Here is an 8807-nt window from a genome sequence, read left to right on the forward strand (position 1 = left end):
ACAACTAGAGAGTTGAGAGGAGATCGAGTAGAGACATCTACTCATGCAAAGACCTCTAGTAGGGGGAAATTTTGAGCCAGGTGTGCAAAAGGATCACATGCATCCATACCTCCAGGTAGGAGGTGGGGCAGTGTGGAGTGATCAACCCAGGAAGGTTGGAATAGGGGCAGGATCCTTGAGGTACCCAACCTCTTTGATTTGACTTTGCTATAGGAGCCCCGACAAGGAGTAGCAGGACTGGCTGATTGGTTAGAGACAGATGCGGATGGAGCGACAGAGAGAGCTATAGTGCAGGAGTCCCAAGACAGTGTAGAGCTAGCAGGCTGCAACAATGCGAGAGGCAGAGGAGTGTTGCATCAGTGTAGGATGGTACAGTGAGGTGTGCAATGGTGCGAGATGCATGGAGTGTTGTAGCAGCTCAGAGGTCAGAGAGGGAGCACTTGTCAGCAACAGGTATAACTTCAATATCAGAGTATGTTTTAGCCCAATAGAGAGGTCACTTGGGAGATTTTTTGCTTCTAGAGTTGCTGGAGCAACCACTCTTGGTAGAAGTGTTCCATGCAGAACATTCCAAAGTTGTAGGATTGGGTTTGAGTTGAATGCCTTTCCTATTGAGAGGGAATGTTGAAAATGGCAACAAGAAATGATAAAAATAGAAGTGCTAAAAATAGCACTGCTATAAATAGTATTTTAGGTACCAGTGCTAGATTGAGCAACAGGGAATGAAAAATGGAAGTGCTAAAAATATTATTGCTATTTTTAGCAGTTCGGGATGGATTCCAATTTTAGTTAGTCCCTTGACTAAAATAGGAAGTAAAATTTGAATTTGAACTTAACAGCTATTTGAAAATAAATAAATTAATTCACCATGAGTTAATTAGTTGTGAAAAATCAAACATGAAGTTAATGTGAGGACATGCAACAGTTTCTCCATTAATTGAGGAATTTATCCATCAATTAAAGAGATAAGGATGAGTTCTAATTTGAGTTGTAATTAGTTGGCTCAATTAACTGAGTCAAGTCCAGTTAGATTAATTCAAACAGTTTGCTGAATTAATTGTGAATTCAGTTAGTTAATGCTTGCATGCATGTACCTGTTGCACTTTAGATAACTGAATATTCTCTCATAAGTAACGCATGCATGTTAGTTCAGACAGAGACCCAGTTGAGATCAGAGGAGGGACAGTGTACTATCAGTTGGAAGGATCTTTACTATAGAGGAAACTCATCCATGGAGAAGGATTTATCTTCTTCAGGATTGCACAGTTGGATCAGAGGTTAGTGAGTGTGTGAAGAGGCCAATTCACAGAAATGGTTGCGCTGGACCCTAAGGAAAATTGTGCAAAAAAATAGGAGGCTTGAAGGGCAAAGGAGAAGGTTTGAGAGAGGCCTTTGACTGTCTATGAGTAGCAGAGGGATTGCATAGAGAGCAGGATAGCTTGTGAGCTGATTCTTTTTGTAATCCAGCCTATATTTCCACTTGTATGATAATACAGAGTTGGGGTTTTAGGCTAAGGCTTTCCCTGGGTTATTTCTTCTATGCTATGTGTGACTGATTTCTCATTCTCAGTTATATGTGTTCTCTTGATCTTGTTGAATTCGATTAAGCTTCCGCAAAGTGTTGTAGAATTAGATATTGTATTTTTCTTTAGTCTATTGCATAATCTGTTGATCTACAGTGGCAATTTTCTACACAAAAATACTACAAGATTACCAGAGGAGATGGCGTGCCTTACCCCACAGCATACAGATTAGAGAATATCACTCTCTTGAAAGTCTAAGCAATTCCTTGGAGAGAGAAAAATTATATAAGAGCATCATATAAAGGATGAAATTCACCTAGATAGGAAGAGATGAAGCAAGAGAGCAGAAGGAGTGGACAAAAATATAGAGGAATGCAAGTTTCTATCCCCAGGAAGGCACTCAATCTGAAGTTCCTTGGGATGTTAGGAAGGCCACTTGGGTCATGAGAGAGATGCACATGGATGACTGAGTTACTCAGAGGATGAGAAAAAAATTCATTAGGTGGGTGATTATGGGGCTCATCAATAGGTACATTATAAGGGTCATGCTGCCATCCTCCAAGTTTAGAACTATCTATTTCTCACTTTTATTTACATTTTTTGTTATATTATGCTTAGTGAGAAGGATAAAAGATGTTTTTCATGTCATGTGGCCTAATATGGTTTAATTTCTGGAAATGGAGAAATTTTTGAGATGATTTATATGCACGGGCTCGAAGTAGTTTTATATAGGAAAATGACCTCCTCATCAGCGCAGAGGAGAAAGACACATTGGTTGAAGACAATATCTAAATCACAAACCTATTTTCCAAGGTAACACAACCTAGAAACAAACAAGGAGAGTTATAACAGTTTCCATCTCTCAGCCAAAGGTGTTAGTCCCTAGGTTAACACTATGTTTTACCTAAAGGGCAACAACTAAATATTTGTGAGATTCCGGAGGTCAAAGCGCGAGTTGACTGGTTGACACTCTACTTTTCACTCAAATATCAGCTTGAAAAGTAGGAAACATTGTTATTCCTAATGAAGTCTCATGGGAAGGGAAAGAGAAATTGATCAATAAACTTTGTCACAATAGATCTGATAATATTATATTTAAAATATGAGGCTCTACACTATTACAATTTTATTGAATTTCTAGATTTGTAAAATTAAATGTAATTAGTGCATGCATGTAAAATTAAATCAAGCAGAAAATTAGAGAATGAAAAAATAATCTTACACACACATAATACACAACATATTCTCTATGGGAAACCCTTTCGAGACAAAACTCAGCTGCAAGGTGAGGCCGCTTCGCTCTCTGTCTCTGTCTAGAAATATGGCTACAGATAGAAAGAAGCAATGCCTATGGCCTGTGGCTTGCTATAGTGCATAGATCCTATCTATGTGCTATACCTCCTATCTCTAATGGCTATGTTTTCTCAGCCATGGAACAAAATTCTCTCGAAAGAATGGAATGCCTCTTCCTCCCAGTGGCCTGGTTATAACACAACCCGATAGCCTACTAGTGGTTGAGTTTGACTACATCAACTCTTAACTAGAGTTATAAAATAGACTCTTATAGAGTATTTTACATCACAAAAAAATGGCTAGCCCCTTTTCCATGAATAATGGGGACTGACATGACATACTTCCGAACTACAGGTGTGAAAACAGGAAGGTCAACTTCTAAGAGGCATAACTTTTTCATACAGACTCCGATTGACGTGATTCTTGCACTATTGGAAGATTTGTGTGTGTATAATAGAATAAAATGGTGAGATGCTTAAGAAGAAAATCTTTACCCCCCAAAAATGTCTTTTGTTGCCTAAAAACACTCCCAGAAGGTTTCAAACCTCATTTCGCCAAACTGGGTCCCACCTGTAAAAACGGTCCTGTGAGTAGATTCCTCCACTTTTTCCTCTCCAATAGCAATGAGATGGATGAAAAAGAATATAATGATCCAATTTGGATAAAAAATAAAGCGAGGAAACATCCAAGCTTTTACCTCAATGGAACTCTTGAGAGAATTGGCAAGGATTAGCTTCTGAACATCTATATATTGGAGGCTTGGACATTGTGAAAGAGGTCGAATGGTTGTTGAAACTTTGCAAGAGATTTAGTATTGTTATGCTGCCAAAAAGTTGAGAGAGAGAGAGAGAGGAGTTGAAGGGCTAGAGGAGGCTTGATCCAACCAAGATGGTTGTAATAATTCTTCTTCTATCTAATAATATAGATATGTTTATGTGTTTTCTACTTGATGGTGTCGATATTGTATTCATTTACATGCTAATTAGATTCCATGATTAAAAAGTAGCTTGGATGCATGCTAAATCATATTCTTATATATTGATGTTTTGATTGTCAAGGTTTATATGTTGTAGGATTACACTTTGTCTTGTCTATGTGGAGGTTCTGATCTAGGAGTTGAAAAAGAGATCTTCCACTTTGCCACATTGAGTTCTCCAGTAGGGCTACACCAAGGATCGAGGTAATCCTTCTCCTTTCTCTTTGACAATCATGCATTAATATGAATATATGTGTGCTTCTTTGGGATAGTTATAGCTAATCTTAAACAATCTTCCTTTGATCCCGGGAAGATATGAGAGGGTATTTCATCCACAACCAGTCGTGCATTAATCTCTATAGCAGAAATGGAGACTCCGCTAGGGACTAATACTTAGTTCCCAGTTTTGATCTTCCAAGTTCCTAGATCTCTCTTTCTTTCCAGGCCTTCTTGTTCTTCTTGGTTCCCATTATGACCACTCAGGATGCTTCACAACCTCCTCTATTATGCATAGCCTTTGATCAGACCCTAAATGACTCCATTTACAACCTCTACCTCTGTAACGCACCCTTGATGTCCATTTCAGTGAGTTATAACACTCCCGAAGATTTTGGACAAAGTGTTAGTCCTGCTATTAACGCTCTTGATTTTCACCTTGTTTTGTGAAATCCTGGGTTGGGAGGATGCTTATAGTTTGTTTTATGGATTTGAAACTGTGCACTGTGTTTGGTTTCCTGCTTCTATGATCATTTTTATTTTTAGGAAAATAGCTTAAGTACATTTTTTTCAGGAAAAGAAAATGAAAATATTTTTTTAAAATATTTGTTTTATTTGGTTTGATTATGCATATGTATATTGGGTTAGTTGTTAGAGAGCATTGCATGTCTGCAAGTTGTGCATATGTTTACCGCATTGGATACATGGTACTGAATTTATGTATAGTTAACTCTCTCCTTGTAGAATAACTTCTTCATCGAACTGAAATTGAAAATCATCTTTTATGCATGGCTTGAGTCAGAGTCTCATAAAACTCCATACGTCAACACCCCCTCCGAAGACATTAATAAAGTACCTTTAAAATCAATCTCGTAATAAAATAAATCAACAACTCTTTTGAGCATACACACATTAGTCTAGGCTAGGATCTTGGGCTAGGAAGTGGTGAGTAAACTGCCCAAGATCACAAAACTGAGAATATTGTCGTTAAAGAGAGTAAAATCTTGTTGCACTGATATCATCCGAGACCACTCCCCTCATAAAGGAGTTAAATATGAGACAAAATCAAAATGTGAGAGAAGGTAGTCTGCCTTTGATTGTATCTCCATTGGGTATTTTGTGTATTGGGGATCCCCTCGGGGATATCCGAGCTAAGTCAGGGACTTAGGTATCCTGCGCACACAACGTCCTATCTATGATTATGCCCCCCCTAGTGGTGTCTATGATTTGAGGTAACCTTAGTGGACAAACCCTTTTAGGGACAAACATAAGGTGACTGGGGTGACCTACCCTGGTACCTAAATAGACGAACCTACTCTGCCGGGTGCTCATCTTCACGAGAGTACTTGGACCCTTCATTTGAGGTTCGGGTGAAGCTCAAGAATAGTAGTAATTTTACATTTGGACAACTCTCTCTTTTTGCCATTGTGATACTAGGTTTCATCTCTAGAAAATGGTGGTTATAAGACAAAGTCATATCCCCTGACTTCTTTCTGATTGACTTTTAGAGTATTTTTTAATTTTTAGGTGTTGGTTTGTTATCATTGAGACTATAATAAATATCAATTTTTTTTTTTTTATAAAATATATCGGTCACCATGGTTACATATGGCCCCCATCGTCAATTTAGGTGACAACAAGGTCTTCCTCCACTGACTCTAGAGGATTAGCCGAGCCTTGGTGACCTAGATTCTCCCTCTTCGAGAAATCAATTTCTAGTTTCTAACACTAAATCGCATAATGCCTCCCAAGACACTATACTGCCTGAGGACTATTTCAGTGAAGGAGTTGTATCTCCTTATACTCCTCCCCTCACCAATCCTCTGGGACAAATGTTGATTCATGTAGCACTTGTACCTCTCATGTCTTTGACAGTACGCATATCCAACATTCCCCCAACGACTAATGGGTCATGGCCTTTTGTGGACAACTTTGGTTCATCATCACCTCCACCGCCAATAGTGAGTAACACACAACTAATTGGTTACCTTGCTATCTAGACTATGCCTAGTCTAAGCAACCTAGTTACACCTACTATGAGTGGAATCTAGCGCATGTCGGTTTCTGCCGCTTTTGTGTCTGCTCCTGGACCTTCAACTATCACTCCTAATAGTTCAGTTAGCATGGCTACCATCAGTAATCCTTTTGGTTGGAACCCTTTTACTAAGTTCAAGCCCTCAGGCTTAGATGCTTGGGGAAATGTTCCCAACATGCACATACCATTCAGGGGCATCATTATTTCCCCTCCGCCTATAGGAAAACCTAGATCATCATCGATCAACTTACCTCCTCCAATTAGATAATATTCTAGTGTCAGACATGTTCCTACAAAAACTATATGGCTAGTGGGATCTCTCAACCCGATCTTGCTCTGTCTATTTGGGCACCTCATCCTCAACCTCAATTGAGTAAAGGGGGAACTTTTTATCCCTGGGGCAACAAGTATTTTGTACCCCAGCCTAATATCCCTTATGGACCGCCACCATATATGACTATTTCACCACAACAAGGAGGCTATTATCTAATGAATCCTATGTATCTTGTTGGGAAAAAATGATGGGAGGACCCTAGGGTCCTTCAAGTCATTCTTCATTATCTTGGTTAGACTCAGGGGTACGAAGCACTTTTCCTTTTTTGGCAATTATTGATATCCCTGATCTGTATAAACTGACTAATGACCCCATATATTATCACTTACATTGGCCCCCAATCCTGCACAAGATACTTGCTGACATCCCAAAGTTTGAAGGGAAACAAGGAGATGACCCAGGTACACATGTCACCACCCACCATTTATGGTGCGTATCAAACTCCATGGTGGATGATAATATCTGACCCCATCTCTTTCCCCACACCCTTACTAGCAATGCTTCCAAGTGGTACATTAAGTTACCACACGTGTCATTCAATACCTTTTGTGCCCTGGATATGGAATTTTTAAAGCACTTTTAGCTTCCTATCTGATATGAAACCAGAATGAAAATTCTTACTACCTTGCACCATGACACCTCCACCCACATCTTTGATCACATCCATGAATGGAGACGTAAGCAGAGGCTTGTCAAAGCCCCAATTCCAAATTACCTGTTAGCAAATTGGTTCTGCAAATCTATTTTTCCTCATATTGCTAAGGATGTTGCCTTAGGTTGTGCGGTCACAAAAGACCAATCCATTCACTGTGCCCAACATTTAGATATGATTTATTCTTAGTCTAGCACACTATACAATGTAATTCCGCATGCCGCTCGAACTTCCAATGCTCTCTCTACTTAGAAACCTGGTGCAGATGCTGATGGTCCCATTGTCACTACCTCTGTGGCTGTTGTAAAAAATCTTAGCGGGCACATTTCCGAGTTGTTTGTTGATACTGCTACTTCTACCCAATCGACTGCTCTTCCAACCACTGCGATCAACTTTGTGTAGTCTACACAAAAACCTAGTGGCAAGAAGAACAAGAACAAGAAAAGGAGCTCTCCTTCTGAGGAGCAGCTTGGTGGGCTCTAGTATTGTAGCAATAATGCTACAACTCCTGGAGCTTCCTTCTCTAATTTTATCAACTCGGTAGTTCGTAACAAACTTGGAAGCGACGGTGCTGTATGCACAAGTACTAGCTCTTGTCGCAGCTGTCACTTGGTCAGCTGGCACAAGTCCGCTAGGGCTCAAGCCAAATTCTATATGTTCTCAGAAGAAGCTTTCTAAATGATGAACGAAGGCTATCTCAAAGGAAATTAACCTACTTTGCAAGAATGAACTGAAAGCCAACCAAACATGGAAACCCTAGTAAACCCTAAGCTGACCAGCTTAATCCTTATGATGCAATGGTGGGAATGAAACTTCTAGAAATGATGCCATTACTTCTAGTGAGATGAGATGCATGGATTTAAACTATTTCCATTGAAGAGAACACGTTTTTTTGTATTTTTGCTCAAGTGGTTGGAGTTATTATGATTGTGCTTCTTACTAGGTCTTGACTGTGCAGGGGTAGTTCAAAGGGGAGGAAGGCTTGGGAAAGGTCAGGAGGACTCTGAGAGGTTCCAGGGGATCCCTAACATCATTCCACAGAAGTTCACAACGTTCAGGTGCTTGGCAACCATGTTTGCAGGCTTCTACAGGATGTCTGCAGGGGATCCTACAGGAAGATCAGGATTTCTACAGGAAGTCTGCTAACTTCTACAGGATGTTCTGCAGTCGGAGTTTTGGGTGATGGAGGAGTGAAGGAGCTGTATGGGTGGATAGATAAGATGAGAGAGGAGCTTGTGATGGCCTATGGACAGAGAAAGAATATGGAGAAGGGGTGTGTCAAGCTGGTTGGTCGATAGAAGGGTAGAGGCAAATGGAAGGCCGAAAAGATAAAACAACGTGGATAACAGAAGAGTTGGTGGGCAAAGGATATAGCTGCGAGGTAAGGAGATGGCTTAGGGATGATTGAGGAGGATAAGGGAGTGTTGAAGTGGTGCTGCGCAGTGTAAATGAAACAAATCACCTCTGTCTTGTACAAAACCGAGAATTCATCAACCTATTCTAACTGTTGTATTAAGCCAAAGAAAAACGATGGAAGTTAAGATAGAAATCGTGCATGGTGCTGAAACAAGGCGTTATTGCTCAAGATCTAAATGCATGGACACTTCTACCAATGGAAATATGACTTTAAAGCATGCATGAACATGTAAAACTGCGTTTTTTGGTGGTTGGCACGGTCTACACTCCCAATCTCTAAACAGAGGTGGAAGTGAGTGTACGATCAACCTTTTCTTGGAACTCTGATGAATTCTAATCCTCCTATTCTAATCTAAACTGTT

Source organism: Pinus tabuliformis, chromosome J (genome assembly GCF_031772625.1).
Source record: "Pinus tabuliformis cultivar Carrire ecotype Pingquan chromosome J, CPIR1, whole genome shotgun sequence".
NCBI classification, from domain to species: domain Eukaryota; kingdom Viridiplantae; phylum Streptophyta; class Pinopsida; order Pinales; family Pinaceae; genus Pinus; species Pinus tabuliformis.